Source organism: Heptranchias perlo, chromosome 20, assembly GCF_035084215.1.
Source record: "Heptranchias perlo isolate sHepPer1 chromosome 20, sHepPer1.hap1, whole genome shotgun sequence".
Lineage (NCBI taxonomy): Eukaryota > Metazoa > Chordata > Chondrichthyes > Hexanchiformes > Hexanchidae > Heptranchias > Heptranchias perlo.
In genome coordinates this window covers 16,092,872-16,110,302 of record NC_090344.1, presented here as the reverse complement: position 1 = coordinate 16,110,302, position 17,431 = coordinate 16,092,872, and the positions used below count along the sequence as shown (strand labels likewise).

At 44.8% G+C, this 17,431-nt stretch overlaps 3 non-coding genes across 3 annotated transcripts; all 3 read left to right on the top strand.

Annotated features, from left to right (window-relative positions):
- Window positions 1–526: 526 nt before the first annotated feature.
- trnag-gcc (transfer RNA glycine (anticodon GCC)) lies at window positions 527–597 on the top strand. The gene has a single exon. It is a non-coding gene; the product is annotated as a tRNA-Gly (tRNA).
- Window positions 598–3,545: 2,948 nt separating this feature from the next.
- trnag-gcc (transfer RNA glycine (anticodon GCC)) lies at window positions 3,546–3,616 on the top strand. Its single transcript has one exon. It is a non-coding gene; the product is annotated as a tRNA-Gly (tRNA).
- Window positions 3,617–16,375: 12,759 nt separating this feature from the next.
- trnav-cac (transfer RNA valine (anticodon CAC)) lies at window positions 16,376–16,448 on the top strand. Its single transcript has one exon. It is a non-coding gene; the product is annotated as a tRNA-Val (tRNA).
- Window positions 16,449–17,431: the final 983 nt, after the last annotated feature.

Genomic DNA, 17,431 nt, shown 5'->3' with positions numbered 1-17,431 from the left:
TTGCACCTTTACTTTTCCTACCGTCTCAGTCCTCTTCTCCAGCCTTCTCTGCTGGTGTTGCAGGTTAGATCAGCCTTCGCCGTTCAAGGAAGCCTGAGAAGTCCATCAAGGGACACACAGAGAGACATGAGACAGAGACAGGGAAAGATAGAGATATGCATGCAAATCAAATAAAGAGTATAAATGTCAGGTTTTGCAAACTAGAAGAATTTAAGTTACAAATTGGGAGAGATTCCTTCTCGGGTCTTGAAATCTTAGAAGAGAAGATTGGACGCCCGATTAAAAGCACCGGCCACGTTGAAGCATCTGGGAGAGAGGTAAATGTGGTCAATTAATTCCATTTAATGTATTTGAGCATTGAAGAGATCTTTGAAGAGTAGCGCTTCGAGCAGAATTCAAACCGAGGCAGGAAAACCACATCGGAGTTTTGAGACCACCGCTTCAACCTCTCGGCCATCCCAGCTGTAAACGGCATGTTCGTTCAAACAGGATTCCATTCAGAAACATGCAATTTCTGTATAAGTCAGCATTGGTGGTTCAGGGGTAGAATTCTCGCCTGCCACGCGGGAGACCCGGGTTCGATTCCCGGCCAATGCACGATTATTTTGCATTCTGCACCAAGGAGGAACTTCGGAACAGGATTGTGGTTTTTGGTCCTTCCAGCCTGTTCCGCAACTCAATGAGATCATGGCTGAGTTGTGACCTAAGTCCCTGTCCCCGCCTTCGTCCCATAGTTCTCAATACGTTTGGTTAACAAAAATCTATAAATCACGGGTTTGAAATTAACAATTGAGCTTACATCAACTGCCGTTTGTGGAAGAGACTTCCACACTTCTACCTCCCTTTGCTTGTGGAAGTGTGTCCTAACTTCACTCCCGAAAGTCCTGACTCTAATGTTTAGGCGATGCCCCCAAGTCCAAGACACCCCAACGATCGGAAATAGTTTCTTTGTAACTACCCCATCAGTTCCTCTTAATATCTTGATAATTTCGATCATATCAGCCTTTAATCTACTAAATTGCAAGGAATACAACCATAGTTTGTGTAATCTCTCCTCGTAATTTAACGCTTAGAGTCCAGGTATCATTCTAGTAAATCTACACTGCACTCCCTCCAAGGACGGTATATCCTTCCTAAGGTGCGGTGCCCAGAACTGAACACAGCACTCCAGGTGTGGTCGAACCAGAGCTTTGAGTTGATGTAGCATAATGTCTATTCCCTTGTATTCTTATCCTCTAAATTTACAGGCCACCATTCCATTAGCCTTTTTGATTATTTCCTGTACCTGCCCATGACATGTTATTGATCTATGTACACGGACACCTAAGTTCCTGTGGAACTTCACAGTTTCGAATTATTCACCTTTTGTAAAGTATTCTGATCTATCATTGTGAAGTCCAAAGTGGATGACCTCACACTTGCCAAAATTGAAATCCATTTCCCACGATTTTGGCCATTCATTTATTATATTAATGTCTCTCTGGAATGTTATGCTTTCATCTGCACTGCTCACAACGCTGCCCATTTTGGAGCCATCCACAAACTTCGATATGTCGTTCTCGAACCCGTCATCTAATATTGATGAGACCGCCTGAACTGGGGGAATTCACATTCAGCATCAATCTCTTCATCATCCAGAGACATTTTATTTACTTTACATGTGTTGCGCCTTGGGAAACTCAGCACTCTGTCTTCTGGAGCTTAAACATGCTCTGCATGTCATTCAATCCTACCAACAGCAATTCTGAGAAGATGTCAGAAGCCAATTGGTGTATTTTCACTCAAAGTTTTGGAATAGCAAGGCTCATCCGGGATTTCAACGCGGAATTTCTCGGACTTTAATTAACTAAAGCCCCAAAGCGAGAATCATGCATTTGGATCAACCAGGCGCTGTTACTTGCTTTGTGCAGCCAGTGACAAGTTTCGTTGTCTTCCAAAGCCGATCGGCCATCCTTTCAGAACTCTTCTGTGCATCCAATCTCGTTTTCCATTCCGGTGTGCACTAATATCAAGCTGTACACTAACTATTTCCTGTCGCCAATATTAGTTTCCCTTTACTAAATTGGTTTCGTCTGTGCGACTTTTATTATCAAGCAAGACGTTTCAGAATTAGTTGCTCTGAAACTACATTGCTTTGGAGGACACTGAGAGGTATCGATGAAAAGAGGGATCTTGGAGTGCATGTCCACAGATTCCTGAAGGTAAGAGGACACGTAGTTAAAGTGGTTAAAAAGGCATACAGGATACTCTCCTTTATTAGCTGACGCATAGAATGTAAGAGCATGGAGGTTATGGTAGAAATTTATAAAACAATGGTTCAGCCTCAGCAAGAAAGCAACATATAGTTGTGGTCACCACATTACAGGAAAGATGTGATTGCACTAAAGATGGTACAGAGGTGATTTACGACACTGTTGCCAGAACATGATAATTTTAGCTATGAGATTAGATTGGATAGGATGAGGTTGTTTGCTTTGGAGATGAGGAGGCTGTTGGCAGATTTTATTGAGGTGTATAAAATTATGACGGGCCGAGATTGAGTGGATAGCAAGGACCTATTTCCCTTAGCAGGGAGGTCAATAATCAGGGTACATCGATCTAAGGTAATTGGTAGAAGGATGAGAGGGGAGAGGAAGATTTATTTCCCACCCAGTGGACGGTGGGGGTCGGGAAATTACTGCCCGAAAGGGTGGGAGATGCAGAAACCTTCATCGCATTGAAAAAATAAAAACTTCAATATGCATGTTAAGATCCGTTACTAAAAGTATTAGGTATCAAACGCTGGATAGTGTGATAAGGCTTGGTATCGATTTTTTCGGCCGGCACAAGCACGATGTGCAGAATGGTTTCCTTCTGTGGCCTAACTTTCTAGGATTCGATGATATGATTGCCGTCTGTCTCGGCATCGTGATAACATGCACTCTCCCATAAGTATACTTTAATCAAGTTGGTGCTTTGTTTCACCGTGAGAGCAGAGACATAAGTGTGTAATCATTTGCTACAGCAGCTGGGTTGCACCTTTATTTTCCTACCGTCTCAGTCCATTTTTTTTACCCTCCTCTGCTGATGTTGCAGGTTCGGTCAGCCTTCGCCGTTCAAGGAAGCCTGAGAAGTCCATCCGGGGTCACACAGAGAGACAAGAGACAGAGACAGGGAAAGATAGAGAGATGCATGCAAAGAAAATAAAGAGTATAAATGTCAGGTTTTGAAAACTAGCGGAATTTAAGTTACAGATTGGGAAATATTGCTTCTCGGTCTTGAAATCTTGGAAGAGAAGATTGGACGCCCAATCAAAAGTACCGGCCACGTTGAAGTATCTCTCATGCTGGGACAGAGGTAAATGCGGTCAATTAATTCCAATTTATGTATTTGAGCATTGAAGAGATCTTTGAACCGGAGCACTGCGAGCCGAATTCAAACCAAGGCAGGAAAACTCCATTGGGGTTTTGAGACAACAGCTTGAACCACTCGTCCATCGCAGCTGGAAACGGCATGTTCGTTCAGACAGGATTCCATTTAGAAACATGCAAATTCTATACAACCCAGCATTGGTGGTTCAGGGGTAGAATTCTCGCCTGCCACGCGGGAGACCCGGGTTCGATTCCCGGCCAATGCATGATCGTTTTGCATTCTGCACCAAGGAGGAACTTCGGAACAGGAGTTTGGTCTTTGATCCTTCCAGCCTGTTCCGTAACTCAATGAGTTGTGACCGAACTCCCTGCACCCGCTTTCCTCCCATATCTCGAAATACCTTTGGTTAACAAAAATCTATAAATCACGGGTTTGAAATTAACAATTGAGCTCGCATCAACTGCCGTTTGTGGAAGAGATTTCCACACTTCTACCTCCCTTTGCTTGTAGAAGTGTGTCCTAACTTCACTCCTGAAAGTCCTGACACCAATGTTCAGGCGATGCCCCCAAGTCCTCGAAACCCCAACGAGCGGAAATAGATTCTTTGTAACTACCCCATCAGTTCCTAATAATATCGTGATAATTTCGATCACATCAGCCTTTAATCTACTAAATTGCAGTGAATACAACCATAGTTTGTGTAATCTCTCCTCGTAATTTAACGCTTCGGGCCCAGGCATCATTCTAGTAAATCTACACTGCACTCCCTCCAAGGACAGAATATCCTTCCTAAGGTGCCGTGCCCAGAACTGAACACAGTACTCCAGGTGTGGTCCAACCAGAGCTTCTTGTAGCTGTAGAATAATGTCTATTCCCTTGTATTCTCGTCCTCTAAACATATAGGCCACCATTCCATTATCCTTTTTGATTATTTCCTGTACCGGTCCATGACATGTTATTGATCTATGTACAGGGAAAACCTAAGTTCCTATGGAACGCCACAGTTTCGAATTTTTCACCTTTTGTAAAGTATTCTGATCTATCTTTGTGAAGTCCAAAGTGGATGACCTCACACTTGCCAAAATTGAAATCCATTTGCCACGGTTTTGTCCATTCATTTATTATATTAATGTCTCTCTGGAATGTTATGCTTTCATCTACACTGCTTACATCGCTTCCCATTTTGGGTCCATCGGCAAACTTCGATATGTCGTTCTCTATCCCGTCATCCAATATCAATTAGACCGCCTGACCTTGGGGAAATTCACATTCAGCATCAATCTCTTCATCATCTTGAGAAATTTTATTTACTTTACATGTGTTGCCCAGGCATAGAATGTAAGAGCAGTGAGGTCGTTCTTGAAATGAATATAACACTAGTTAGGCCACAGCTGGAGTATTGCATACAGTTGTGGTCACCACATTACAGGAAAGATGCGACTGCACGAGAAATGGTACAGATGTGATTTACGACGATGTTTAGAGGACTGGAGAATTTTAGCTATGAGAATAGATTGGATAGGCTGAGGGTGTTTTCTCTGGAACCGAGGAGGCTGAGGGGAGATTTAATTGAGGTGTACAAAATTATGACGGGCCTGGATAGAGTGGAAAGGAAAGACCTGTTTCACTTAGCAGGGAGGTCAATAAAAAGGGCGCATAGATTTAGGGTAATTGGTCGAGGATTAGAGTGGAGCAGAGGGGATTTTTTTCCACCCAGCGTGTGGTGGGGGTCTGAAACTCACTGCCTGAGAGGGTGGGAGAAGCAGAAACCCTCATCGGATTTAAAAAGCACTTCAATATGCACTTCAAGAGCCATAACCGACAAGACTACGGACCAAACGCTGGTAAGTCGGGCGATGCTGGATACCTCTTTTCCGGCCGGTACAAACACGATCGGCGGAATGGCCTCCACTGGCGTAAATTTTTCAGAATGTCTGATTCTCTGATATGATTGCCGTCTGTCTCGGCATGGTGATAACATACACTCTACCATAAGAATACTTTAATCAAATTGGTGATTTGATTCACTGTGAGAGCGACGATACATAAATGTGTCGACATTGGCTGCAGCAGCTGGGTTACACCTTCACTTTTCCTACCGTCTCAGTCTTTCTTTAATCTTCTCTGCTGGTGTTGCAGGTTCGATCAGCCGTCGCCGTTCCATTTCACGCTCAGGCCTACCCGCACTCGGTACTGTCATGGCCTGAACACGTCTTTCGTGTTCTCACAGAAAATGCCACTTTTGCGAGTAGATTGTCTGGACTGGACTGCACTGAGCTGGGACACTGGGAGTATTCAATTAATGAAATCAGTACTTCAAACAGAAAAAAATCTTCACTCACTCATCCTGATACATTAGGGTCTCATTAGAAGCCTAAAAAGCCCATCAGGCAACAACACAAGAGACAGAGATAGGGAGAGAAAGAGAAATGCATGCAAAGAAAATAAAGGTTTTCAATAGAATCATACAATCATAAAATGGTTACAGAACAGAAGGAGGCTATTCGGCCCATCGAGCCCGTGCCGAGTCATTTCAAGAGCAATCCAGTTAGTCCCATTCCCCCGCTCCTTCCGGTCGCTCGATATTTTTATGCCTTCAAGTATTTATCGAATTCCTTTTTAAAAGCCACCATCCTTTCAGGCAGCGCATTCCAGATTATAACTACTCGCTGGGTAAAAAAGTGTTTCCTCATGTCGCCTTTGGTTCTTTTGCCAATCACCGTAAATCTGTGTCCTCTGGTTCTCGATCCTTCCGCCAATGGGAACAGGTTCTCTTTATTTACTTTATCTAAACCCTTCATGACTTTGAACACTTCTATCAAATCTCCTCTTAACGTTCTCTGCTCCAAGGAGAACAACCCCAGCACGGGGTAAATGCGATCAATCAGCTTCAATTCATTAATTTGAGCATTAAACAGCTCTTTCAACGTTACTGTGACATTATGGTAGCGTGGCCTCGCGGTCTAAAGTGTTCCATCAAATTTCTATGGAGGCGTGGGTTTGAATCCCACTGATGCTAGAATTTCTGGCAATGTTTATTTTGATCTGTTCACAGAAAACCCGATTGTCGTGCGATGGAGCAGAGGATGTGAAAGAAGCTAAAAGTGAAATGCAGATATTATTTTCATCAAGGGGACAGGACACGTTTCCACAGGTAAGCGTCTCTCACCTTAAGATTCTTTCCAGCAGAGTGGGACAGTTGATCAGAGTGACCGGGCTCCAGCGGCGCAATCAGTCAGTGCGTCGTCCTTGTATGACTGTACAGGGTCGGGAAATGGCGAGGTTGTTAGTTGAGCCTCACCTCAATAAACGAATCTTTTTCCTTTTGAACATTTCGAACGGAGCAAAAGGAATAATTGAGGTGTTCCAAAATGCATCAATTATTTGTATCGCCACGTGGTTCCTCTTGTTGCAATAGCAGATGTGATATTTAGTGTTATCAGTTTACAGGCGGTAGACTGCGGAATTGGAGCCACGCACTATGATTTTGATCCATCTGTAAATTATGGGATTTAGCTTGAGCTTTAAACCAGCGCGTTAGACCGCTCAGCCACGATAATTTCCATCTTGCGATCTTCAGGAGCTACTTCTACAGCATAGAATTACTGCAAGCAAGAATTCTACCCCTGAAGCACCAATGCTTGCACGGCAGCCGGATGCATTTGTCCAGTTGGAAACCTGTCTGATGGAACATGCAGTCTGATAGAACCGGAAGTCCAGCAGATTGACTTTTGCGGTGAGCAGATGATGAGCCTCCTTCTTGAGAGTGTTTCGCCAATCCAACTCAGAGTGGATTAAGCATTATAAATTCGGGTGGGACTGGAGCCACTTGTATAAGAGGAAGAGTAGGGGGCTGTTTCCCTTCCTTGAAGGGCATTAATGATCCTGTTGAGGTTTTGATGCAAAATTTCACTTCCCAGCGCCGAAATCACGGAACCCTGAGCTAAAATTCAACGATGGTGAGATTTGGACACACAACTTTTGCAGTGATTAGAAGAAGTCCCACGTGGTACCCATGGCGCCACAACTCGGCTATCGATTAGGTTATTTCACGTTACCCATATGCTGCTTTGGAACTTTTGCTGCGGTGCAGTAAGTGGTTCAAAAGCTCAGTGGAGATTCAAAGCAGCTCCTGAGAAAGCGACACAGCGACGGTTTGTGCAATGCATCGTCCTCTCTCTCTCTCCCATTTGCTCACTCTCGCTTTCTATCTTGAGCTCTCACTCTCCCCGTTTATCTCATGAGGGCTGGAATACCAAGGGGTAGAAGTTATGTTAAAGCTGCACAGAGCTCTGGCAAGACCCCATCTGGAGGACAGCATTCAATTCTGGGCACCCCACCTCAGGAAGGATGTATGAACCTGGATGTTCGAGGGGCTGAATGGCCTACTCATGTTCCTATGTTCCAATAAATGAAAGAATAATTCAAGTATGGAGACCCGAATGTATCAGGATGAGTGAGTGAAGAATGTTTTCTGTTTGAAGTACTGATTTCATTCATTGAATACTCCCAGTGTCCCAGCTCAGTGCAGTCCAGTCCAGACGAGCTGCTCGCAAAAGTGGCATTTTCTGTGAGAACACGAAAGACGTGTTCAGGCCATGACAGTACCGAGTGCGGATAGGCCTGCGCGTGAAATGGAATATTGAGGTGAAATACTCCCACAAGCAGCGGGTGTCTCTGTTTCCATTTCCAAAATACACGCACGCACGGGCCGAATCGATGCAGCTCCTGGGAAATCTGTGAGGCGAGGCAGGGCTGCCGTGGATCATTTGAAGCAACTGGTACACACAAGATTCAGCCCGTTTCACGTGGAATCTCCTGTTTCTGAATCTTCTTTCCTTCCTGCTTCCTCTGCACCTCCAGCTGCCAGTTGAATTAGATGCTTGATGCAAACACAGCGAATACATTAAACCCATCTTGACCTGGTCAGCAGGGAGAGGGAAAGGATGGTGCTGGCCATTGAGAAGGGATGGATTTTGCACATACCGGGAAAAATAGACGCAAAGGTCTCATCTCCCTGCTTCTTTGCTTTGCGGAATATCTTAGCATTCAGAGATGATCTCACTGCCCCCCAGGCCCATGATCCCCACTCGCACTCTCCTTCCAATCTCAAACACTTTGCATAGGTTTGAAATCGTATATGTTTTCACACTGGGATTTAATTTGCAGAAAGCGATGCTGTGATAACCCGGGGCTATTGAGGAGATGCAGTGCAAGAAGATACATAAAAGGCTAATGATAATAATGACTGTTCTCACACTGTGAGCTACAGTTAAAGGCTGACAACATTTAAAGTCTCATGCAGCAGGTCTGGGCCCAAATCTTTCACGTGGCATCTCCTTCTGCTTCTGTCACGCCGTTTCCTCCACGGAGAGTTCATTTGGAATTCCTGTGCGGCTGCATTGCGCATTTTCCAGAACTGCTTCGAGCGCAATTCGCTCCAGTCCATCAATTGCAGATATTTGTTTGATTAAGGGGAGAGGACACCTTTTCACAGGCAAGGGCTGTTCATCCTATTGTTTTTCTGCCAGATTAGGGCAGATGATCAAAGTAACCGGATTGGGTGAACTATCCGTACAGGTGCCTGGTGGGCTCGTGGTTATGATTCGGCGCTTACACTAATATAATCAATTACATGAAACCAAATAAACTCTACGAACAGAGGAATATTTCTGTAAACACCATTAACCAACCTATAACATTTTGTTGCAGACTGAAAGAAACCCTAACATGGTTACCGAATGACACTCACTAGTTTAATAATGATTTGTTTTGTATTTGAAACGCTTTTCCGACTGCATTTTACGAGACTGTTTGGAAATGTTCAGTGTGTATGAGACCAGGAGTTTGGTGCAGCCGTTGTTAAATTGAACAGGAACAGCGAATTGTCGACCTATCAACACAGGAGAAGAAACTCGCCCCTGGAGGTACATCTGGAGCAAGTTCCAATATAATGAAAAAATTCTGCCCGGGATCGAATCGGGGGCTTTTTGCGTGTGAGGAAAACTTAATAATCGCGATAATACAGAAGCCGCAACACGGTAAGTATTTTTAAAAATGCTCAGTGTTTATCACACCAGTAACCTGGTGCAACCGCTGATCAATTTCACAGGACCGGTGCTTTGTATCAAACAGAAGTTAGCAGCAAAAAGTGTTATTAATGGTAATAGTGGGACTGAGAAATGCTTAAACAACCGGCACTCTGTAAAACAGAACTCCAATTATCGGTTGAAATAAAATCCTGAACTGACAGAGCGGAGGGCAATTAAAGATTGAATTATATCGCAATTCACTGAATCCAAACAACGTTTAAAGAAGTGAATCTCTCAGGAGTAGGATTCCTGCGCTTTTGGTGAGGAAGTGTGGTTGGCTGCTGCTTTCGTCCCCTGCACTCCCAGAAGCGCGGTGGTGGTCAGTACCGATCGCCATCCATATGGATTTCGGATCCACAAGTTTCCTGTGGAGCTGGTGGCAGAACTGCAGCATCTGACTTCAGATCCGAAGACTAAGTGTTTGAATTACGTTGGGTCGCAGCATTTCACTGCGGCTCAGGGCTCTGCGACTGATTTTATGTCGGGACAGTGTTTGAGGGATTGGCTGTTCAGCATTTGCGCAGTAAAGCAAAATTACATTTCATACATCAATGTTTTTTTTCTGTTACTTTCTGTTTAGACCCTTTCCAGTTTTATATGGAAACAGATATCAGTATTTAAGGGATGTGCTGAGCAATGTTTGTGGAATCAGTGTAATTAAATTTGATACCTCAATGTTGTTTTTTCTGTAACTTTCTATTTACACCTTCTCCAGTTTTACATAGAAACAGGTATCAATGTTTGGAGGGTGTGGTGTGCAAAGTTTGTGTTATCAGCATAATTCAGTGTAATACAATGAATGGCTTTTTCTGTTACTTTCTATTTAGACCCTCTCCAGTTTTATATAGAAACAGGTCTCAATTTTTAAGGGCTGTGGTGTGCAATGTTTATGGAATCAGCGTAATTAAATTTGCTTATTTAGTCTATTCCGTCTCCAGCCCAAACTCTTGTCGTTAGATTTGTAACTTCACCGAGTTCAAACTGGGATAAATCTACCGTCCAGCCACTCGGCAATCATAAATTTTAATTGAACTTTACTCTGGCCCAGAGTCACCCGCTGTAATCCAGTCTTTCTCGGGCACATTAACATCATAACCACTGGTTTAAAAGAGAAAACTGCCGTCCGTTTCACTGGAAGTGCAAGAGACAACTTTGTAGACACCGGCTCGTTGGACCTTCTCATTTCAACTCATCTCATTTTCAGCAAACCAGAACGTTACTGAAATAGAGCATGGTGAATAACAGCTCGAAAAATCAATGTTGTCTATCATTGGGTGACTGAGTCTTCCAACATACAGACATACAGACATTTCGGGGCAAGGGGAGTTTGAAGTTCAGAAATAACACAGCACAGATTTTCACTCGTGCAAGCTGCACACCCTTTATTTTGGAAAAGTAAACTGATGGTAAGACCGCTGTTACATTGATCACTACAAGCTGAAGCTTTCGCTCGGTGAATTAATGGTTCAGTGCGCAAGACGTCGTGTTTCTATAGCGCAATTGGTTCCTGTTAATTAATAATGGTTGGTGGTTCAATTCCACTCACAGAGGGTGACTGTTACCTTAACATTCATTGTCTCGCATTGCCGGGTTTCTAAAGTGCTGCTGTCAGCTGAGCACGGCTGATATTCCAACATTTCGCCTGCGGTGGGAGAGCAAGCACACGAACAATAAATAAACAACCGAGATTGGCTTCAAGGTAATCAGAATTCTTCGTGACAGACCAGATCCGAAGAGAATGCTCACGGTTTGCCGGAAAGCTGTCTCGCTGTGACGTGGATATTTCTGCAGTGAGCGAGAGGCAAACTGTTTCCCATTTTTCCGTGATGAATGTCACTCCCCTTACTTTGGAAAAGTAAAATGGTATTCACATTCCGACAGGTTTCAGTTGATTTGTGAGGGATCATTAAAGGATCCTGCAGCGCTGCCTCCGTTAACAACAGCAGTTCTGAGCCGCATCTCAGAAGCAGCAACAATCCCATCAGTTTTTTGCTGTTCCCCAGCTCCCGGAGTGAGCGAGACCGTGACAGCAGCACCATTCAGGCCGCCAGTCCGGCTCTGCCCTCTCCAATCACCGGCTGCCGATGGAAAGCAGCGAATGCAGTCTCAGACCGAGCATTATTGCCCTTCCCTGGGAAACTGGATACCACGGCCCGACCAAACTTCCCCATACACCGAGCACAGGCAGAGGAAACTCCGGGGAGTTATACACTGATCACTCGGCCTTCCAGCAGGATTTAGCGAGAATCAGAGAGAGTGAAACTGCCATTGGGCCTCACTGAGAAAATCGGGGTCAGTAAATTAGAGATTCTGGAGTCAGGATGAGCCAGCGGTTGAGGTCGCTGTATTCAGATCGCAGTTTCCCTGGTGTTGTGGTTTTGAATCCTCAATCTTCACAATCAGTCCTTTGCTTGTCCGAAATTCTTTCTTGTGCCTTAGGCTGGAGGTGTTTTTTTTTTTTGCACAGTTGATTTGCTACTTCCAGAAAACCAACCCGACATCCGTCCCCGGCAGGTTTGTTTTTACTTGTTGTAAGAATGTGTAGTGTTTGGGGTCAGTAGAACACGGCCCGTGGAATCAGTCCATTGTGGCATTGACCAGTTGTTCCAATTCCTTTGCCACGAGACTCATCTGGCGAAATGGAAATCCAGATGTGGCTCATTGCAATTGCGATTATTAAATAAAAATGAGTCATGGACACGGCCTTTAGGCCTATGGTCTCAATACTCATATTCGCATGTGGACTTTCAACTTTTTGTGTGTTGTTGATAAAATGGTGAAAAGCAGAGTGCGAATGTTTTTGATCGTTGTGAGTCCTTTACTTCCTCGGTGACTGAATGGTGGGAGATGTTTGTTATGAAACAGACACATATGAAGTACATCTCACTGTATATTGTGCGCGTGCAAGATGTTTTCTGCTAAAATTCGTTCATGTGACTTAAACAATGCCACCATAGCCACACCTGCGGCAAGTCAGCAATTTCTCTTGGACAACACTGACATAGAGCATGGCCGAGTGCACTGAGTCCGGACATTGATGCTTCAGGACTGTCAGGGTGGGATTCGATTTTCGTCTCTAACAAAATTTCCATAGCAACGGAAAGAATGGCGGCTGCTGTTGCATAAACATCACAGTCAAACAAACACACACTCTTTGTATCTACTCACTTGAGGTTGTACAAGAGTGGGGGGCACTAGTTAATGTACTTTAGCTGAGGCGGCACTAGTTGGGGTTGTATGATAGAGTGGAGCAGCCGTTGCCCTTCTGTATTACTAAGGTGGGAATCCAGACTACTTGTATCACAAGCACGGAACATTTTTTACCAAGTCCTAAAATACCGCCTGTAAGGAAAACACAGCAAACTCATTTAAGTTTAGACTGTCACTTGTTAACCAAGGTGGAAAGCCAACAAAGTGGAGCATTGTTCAGGGATGTTCTGCTCATAATAGGCTGGAAAAAGCCAATCCGGCAAATTATTACCCCATCAGTCTGCACTCAATCATCAGCAAAGTGATGGAAGGTGTCGTCGACAGTGCTATCAAGCGGCACTTACTCACCAATAACCTGCTCACCGGTGCTCAGTTTGGGTTTCGCCAGGACCACTCGGCGACAGACCTCATTGCAGCCTTGGTCCAAACCTGGACAAAAGAGCTAAATTCCGGAGGTGAGGTGAGAGTAACTGCCCTTGACATCAAGGCACCCTTTGACCGATGTGTCTTCAAGGAGCCCGAGGAAATTTGAAGTCAACGGGAATCAGGGGGAAAACTCTCCAGTGGCTGGAATCTTACCTGGCGCCAAGTAAGATGGGAGTGGTTGTTGGAGGCAAATCATCTCCGCCCCAGGACATCACTGCAGGAGTTCCTCAGGGCGGTGTCCGACGCCCAACCATCGTCAGCTGCTTTATCAATAGCCTTTCCTCCATCATAAGGTCAGAAATGGGGATGTTCGCTGATGATTGCACAGTGTACATTTCCATTCGCAATCCCTCTACCAATGAAGCAGTACGTGCCCGCGTGCAGCAAAACCAGGACAACATTCAGCCTTGGGCTGATGAGTGGCAAGTAACATTCAAGTGCCAGGCAATGACCAACTCTAACAAGAGAAAACCTAACCAACTCCCCTTGACATTCAACGGCATTACCATCGCCGAATTCCCCGCCATCAACAGCCTGGGGGTCACCATTGACCAGAAACTTAACTGGACCAGCTACATAAATACTGTGGCGACAAGAGCAGGTCAGAGGATGGGTATTGTGCGGCGAGTGACTCATCTCCTGACTCCCCAAAGTCTTTCTACTATCTACAATGTACAAGTCAGGAGTGTGACGGAATACCCTTCACTTGCCTGGATGTGTGCAGCTCCAGCTTCAATCAAGAAGCTCGACATCATCCAGGACAAAGCAGCCCGCTTGATTGGCACCCCATCCACCACCCTAAACATTCACCCCCTTCACCACCAGCGCACCGTGGCTGCAGTGTGTACCATCTACAGGATGCACTGCAGCAATTCGCCAAGGCTTCATCGACAACACCACCCAAATCCGCGACCTCTATCACCTAGAAAGTCAAGGGCATATGGCACATCGGAACAATATCACCTGCACGTTCCCCTCCAAGTCACACACAATCCTGCCTAGGAAATATATCGCCGTACCTTCATTGTCGCTGGATCAAAATCCTGGAACTCCTTTCCTAACAGCACTGTGGGAGAACCTTCACCGCACGGACTTTAGCGGTTCAAGGAGCTGGATCACCACCACCTTCTCAAGCACAATTAGGGATGGCCAATAAATGCTGGCCTTGCCAGCGACGCTCAAATCTCATAGAATCGTAGAATGTTTACAGCACGGAAGGAGGCCATTCGGCTCCACGCAATCGTAATCCAGCTAGTCTCACTTTCCCGCCCTTTCCCTGTAGCCCTGCATTTTTTTCCTTTCAAGCAATTATCCAGTTGCCTTTGAATCTGCCTTCACCACCCCCTCGGGCAGTGCATTCCAGATCCTAACCATTCGCTATTTAAAAACGTTTTTCCTCATGTCACCTTTGGTTCTTTTGCCAATCGCCTGAAATCTATGTCCTCTGGTTCTCGACCCTTCTACCATTGGGAACAGTTTCTCTCTATCTATTCTGTCTGGACCCATCATGATTTTGAATTCCTCTATCAAATCTCCCCGCAACCTTCTCTGTTCCAACGAGAACAACCCCAGCTTCTCCAGTCTGTCCAAGTAACGACATTCCCTCATCCCTGCAATCATTCTAGTATATCTCCCCTGCACCCTCTGTAAGGCCTTCACATCTTTCCTGAACTGCGGTGCACAGAACCGGACACAATACCATAGTTGTGGCCGAAACAGTGTTTTATAAAGGTTCATACTTTTTTACTCGATGCCTCTATTTATGAAGTCCAGGATCCCGGATACCTTTTCAACCGCATTCTCAACCTGCTCTGAAGCCTTCAACGATTTGTGCACATAAACCACCAGATCTCTCTGGGCCTATACCCATTTTGGAGTTGCGCCCTTTAGTTTATATTGCCTCTCCTGGTTCTTCCTACCGAAATGTATCATGTCGCATTTTTTGTGTTAAATTTCATCTGCCACTTGTCCGCCCATGACACAGGCCAATATATAACCTCTTGAAGTCTGTCACCATCCTTCACACTGTTCACTACCCTTCCAAGTGTTGTGTCATCTGCAAATTTTGAAATTGTGCCCTGTACACCCAAGTCCAAGTCATTAATATAAATCAAAAAAAGCAGTTGTCCCAGCATTGACACCTGGGGAACACCATTGTACACCTCCCTCCAGTCCAAAAAACAACCAATCACCACTACTCTCTGCTTCCTGTCCCTTAGCTAATTCTGCATCCATGTTTCTACTGCCCCCTTTAATCCATGGACCTCAATCTTACTGATAAGCCTACCGTGCGGCAATTTATCAAACACCTTTTGAAAGTCCATATGCACCGCATCAACTGCGTTGCCTTCATCTACCCTCTCTGTTAACTCAACAAAAAAATCTATCATGTTAGTTAAACACTATTTGCCTTTAACAAACCCATGCCGGCTTTCCCGAATCAATCCACAGTCGTCCAAGTGTCTGTTAATTCTGTCCCGGATTATCGTTTCTAAAAGTTCCCCCACCATTGAGGTTAAACTGACTGGCATATAGATGCTGGCTTTATCCTTACAAACTTTTTTGAACAAGAATGTAACGTTTGCAATTCTCCAATCCTCTAGCACCACCCCCGTATCTGTGGATGTTTGTAAGATTATGGTCAGTACCTCCTGCTATTTCCACCCTTACTTCCCTCAGCAGCCTACGATGCATCCCATCCGGACCGGGTGACTTATCCACTTTAAGTACAGCTAGCCTTCCGAGTACCTCTTCTTTATCAATGTTTAGCCCATTCAGTATCTCAACTGTATTTAACTTTACTGAAACTCTGGCAGCATCTTCTTCCTTGGTGAAGACGTATACAAAGTATTTATATCGGATCTCGGCCATCTCCTCTGCCTCCATGAATAGCTCTCCTTTATGGTCCTTTTTCAGAGTACGGCTCCTACTGCCCGTTTAATGTTTACATGCCAGTTTATGTTGGCCGCCAGTTTATTCTCACACTCTCTCTTTGCCCCTCATTTCCTTTTTCACTTCCCTTCTGAACTTTCTATATTCAGCCTGGTGAATGAATGAATGAAAAACATGTTGGGTTTCCGTCAGTCTGAAACAGAAAGTTATTGGTTGATATAATGGCGATTTGAACAACTATTCGTCTTTTTATTGAGTTTGATGAGTTTTGCAAAATTGATACAACAAACTATTTTGTAAAATTTAATCCCCTGAATGGGACCCGGCCCCGTCTCCCAGCACTGAGAACATTTGAAGACGGCAACTATCTTCCGAGCATTTCGTATAACCGTTTGCACAGCAGAGTTTCCGTAGTGTAGTGGTTATCACGTTCGCCTCACACGCGAAAGGTCCCCGGTTCGAAACCGGGCGGAAACATTTTCAAAACGGAATCCACTAAAAATCAATAAATATGAAAAAACACAAGAATTCACTCTGTGGTGAAATATGAATAAAATACAGATCCGGAAAATTTTCCTTTCTCTGTCCCGAAAATACGGATACCGAAAATGTCTCTCCCTCACTCCAGTTTCCTGCCCTGACTGTGCAGAAATCCCCTCTCAAAGCGACTCTTTGCAACTGGTTTTCGTTGATTTGTGAGAGATCATTGAAGGACCCTGAAGAGCTGCCTCGGTTAATAACTATAGTTCTAAACAGCATGGCAGCCGCGGCAACAAACACATCCGTTTTTCGATGTTCGATATTCCCCAGTTCCCGGATTGAGTGAGGCCACGACAGCAACGACATTCAGGCCGCCTGTCCGGCCCCGCTCCCTCCAATCACAGGTTGCTGGCGGAAGGCCGCAAATGCCGCCTCAGACAGCGCAATACTGCCCATCCCTGGGAAACAATTTCCCACCGAAGCTTTGACAACACATCGCAGGCATCATCTGTCCCGCAAACATAGATACTTGCCAGCTGTTTCAACGTTCATTGTCTGAATAAGGATTTGAATTCTGCACACTCAACTCACTGGCCACTTTAACGAAGTCCAGTAGTCTACCGACTGAGCTACCCAGGCTCATCATTAAAAAGCGATCCATTATACAGATTTATGGTAGGACTCTGAATTATCCTTCGTAGACGTCGAACTGAGGTGAAGATCCCTTTTATAAATTTTTCAGTAACGTGTTGAGGAGAATCCTTGTTCCTGTTGAACATGATGCAAGAAACATGGGCAGTGAACTCGTGAGTTTACAATTCTTCTTGTTTTTGCCAAATGTCTTGTCATTCGTTAGCACCAATTAAAATAACACTTTACCCAGTGGCTCAAAAGCTAAACTTGTCCCACACGGGAGCTGGAAACGGCCTCTCGACATCTGTAAGCTGAATAATTTCACCCGTTACACAGTGACACCAGGC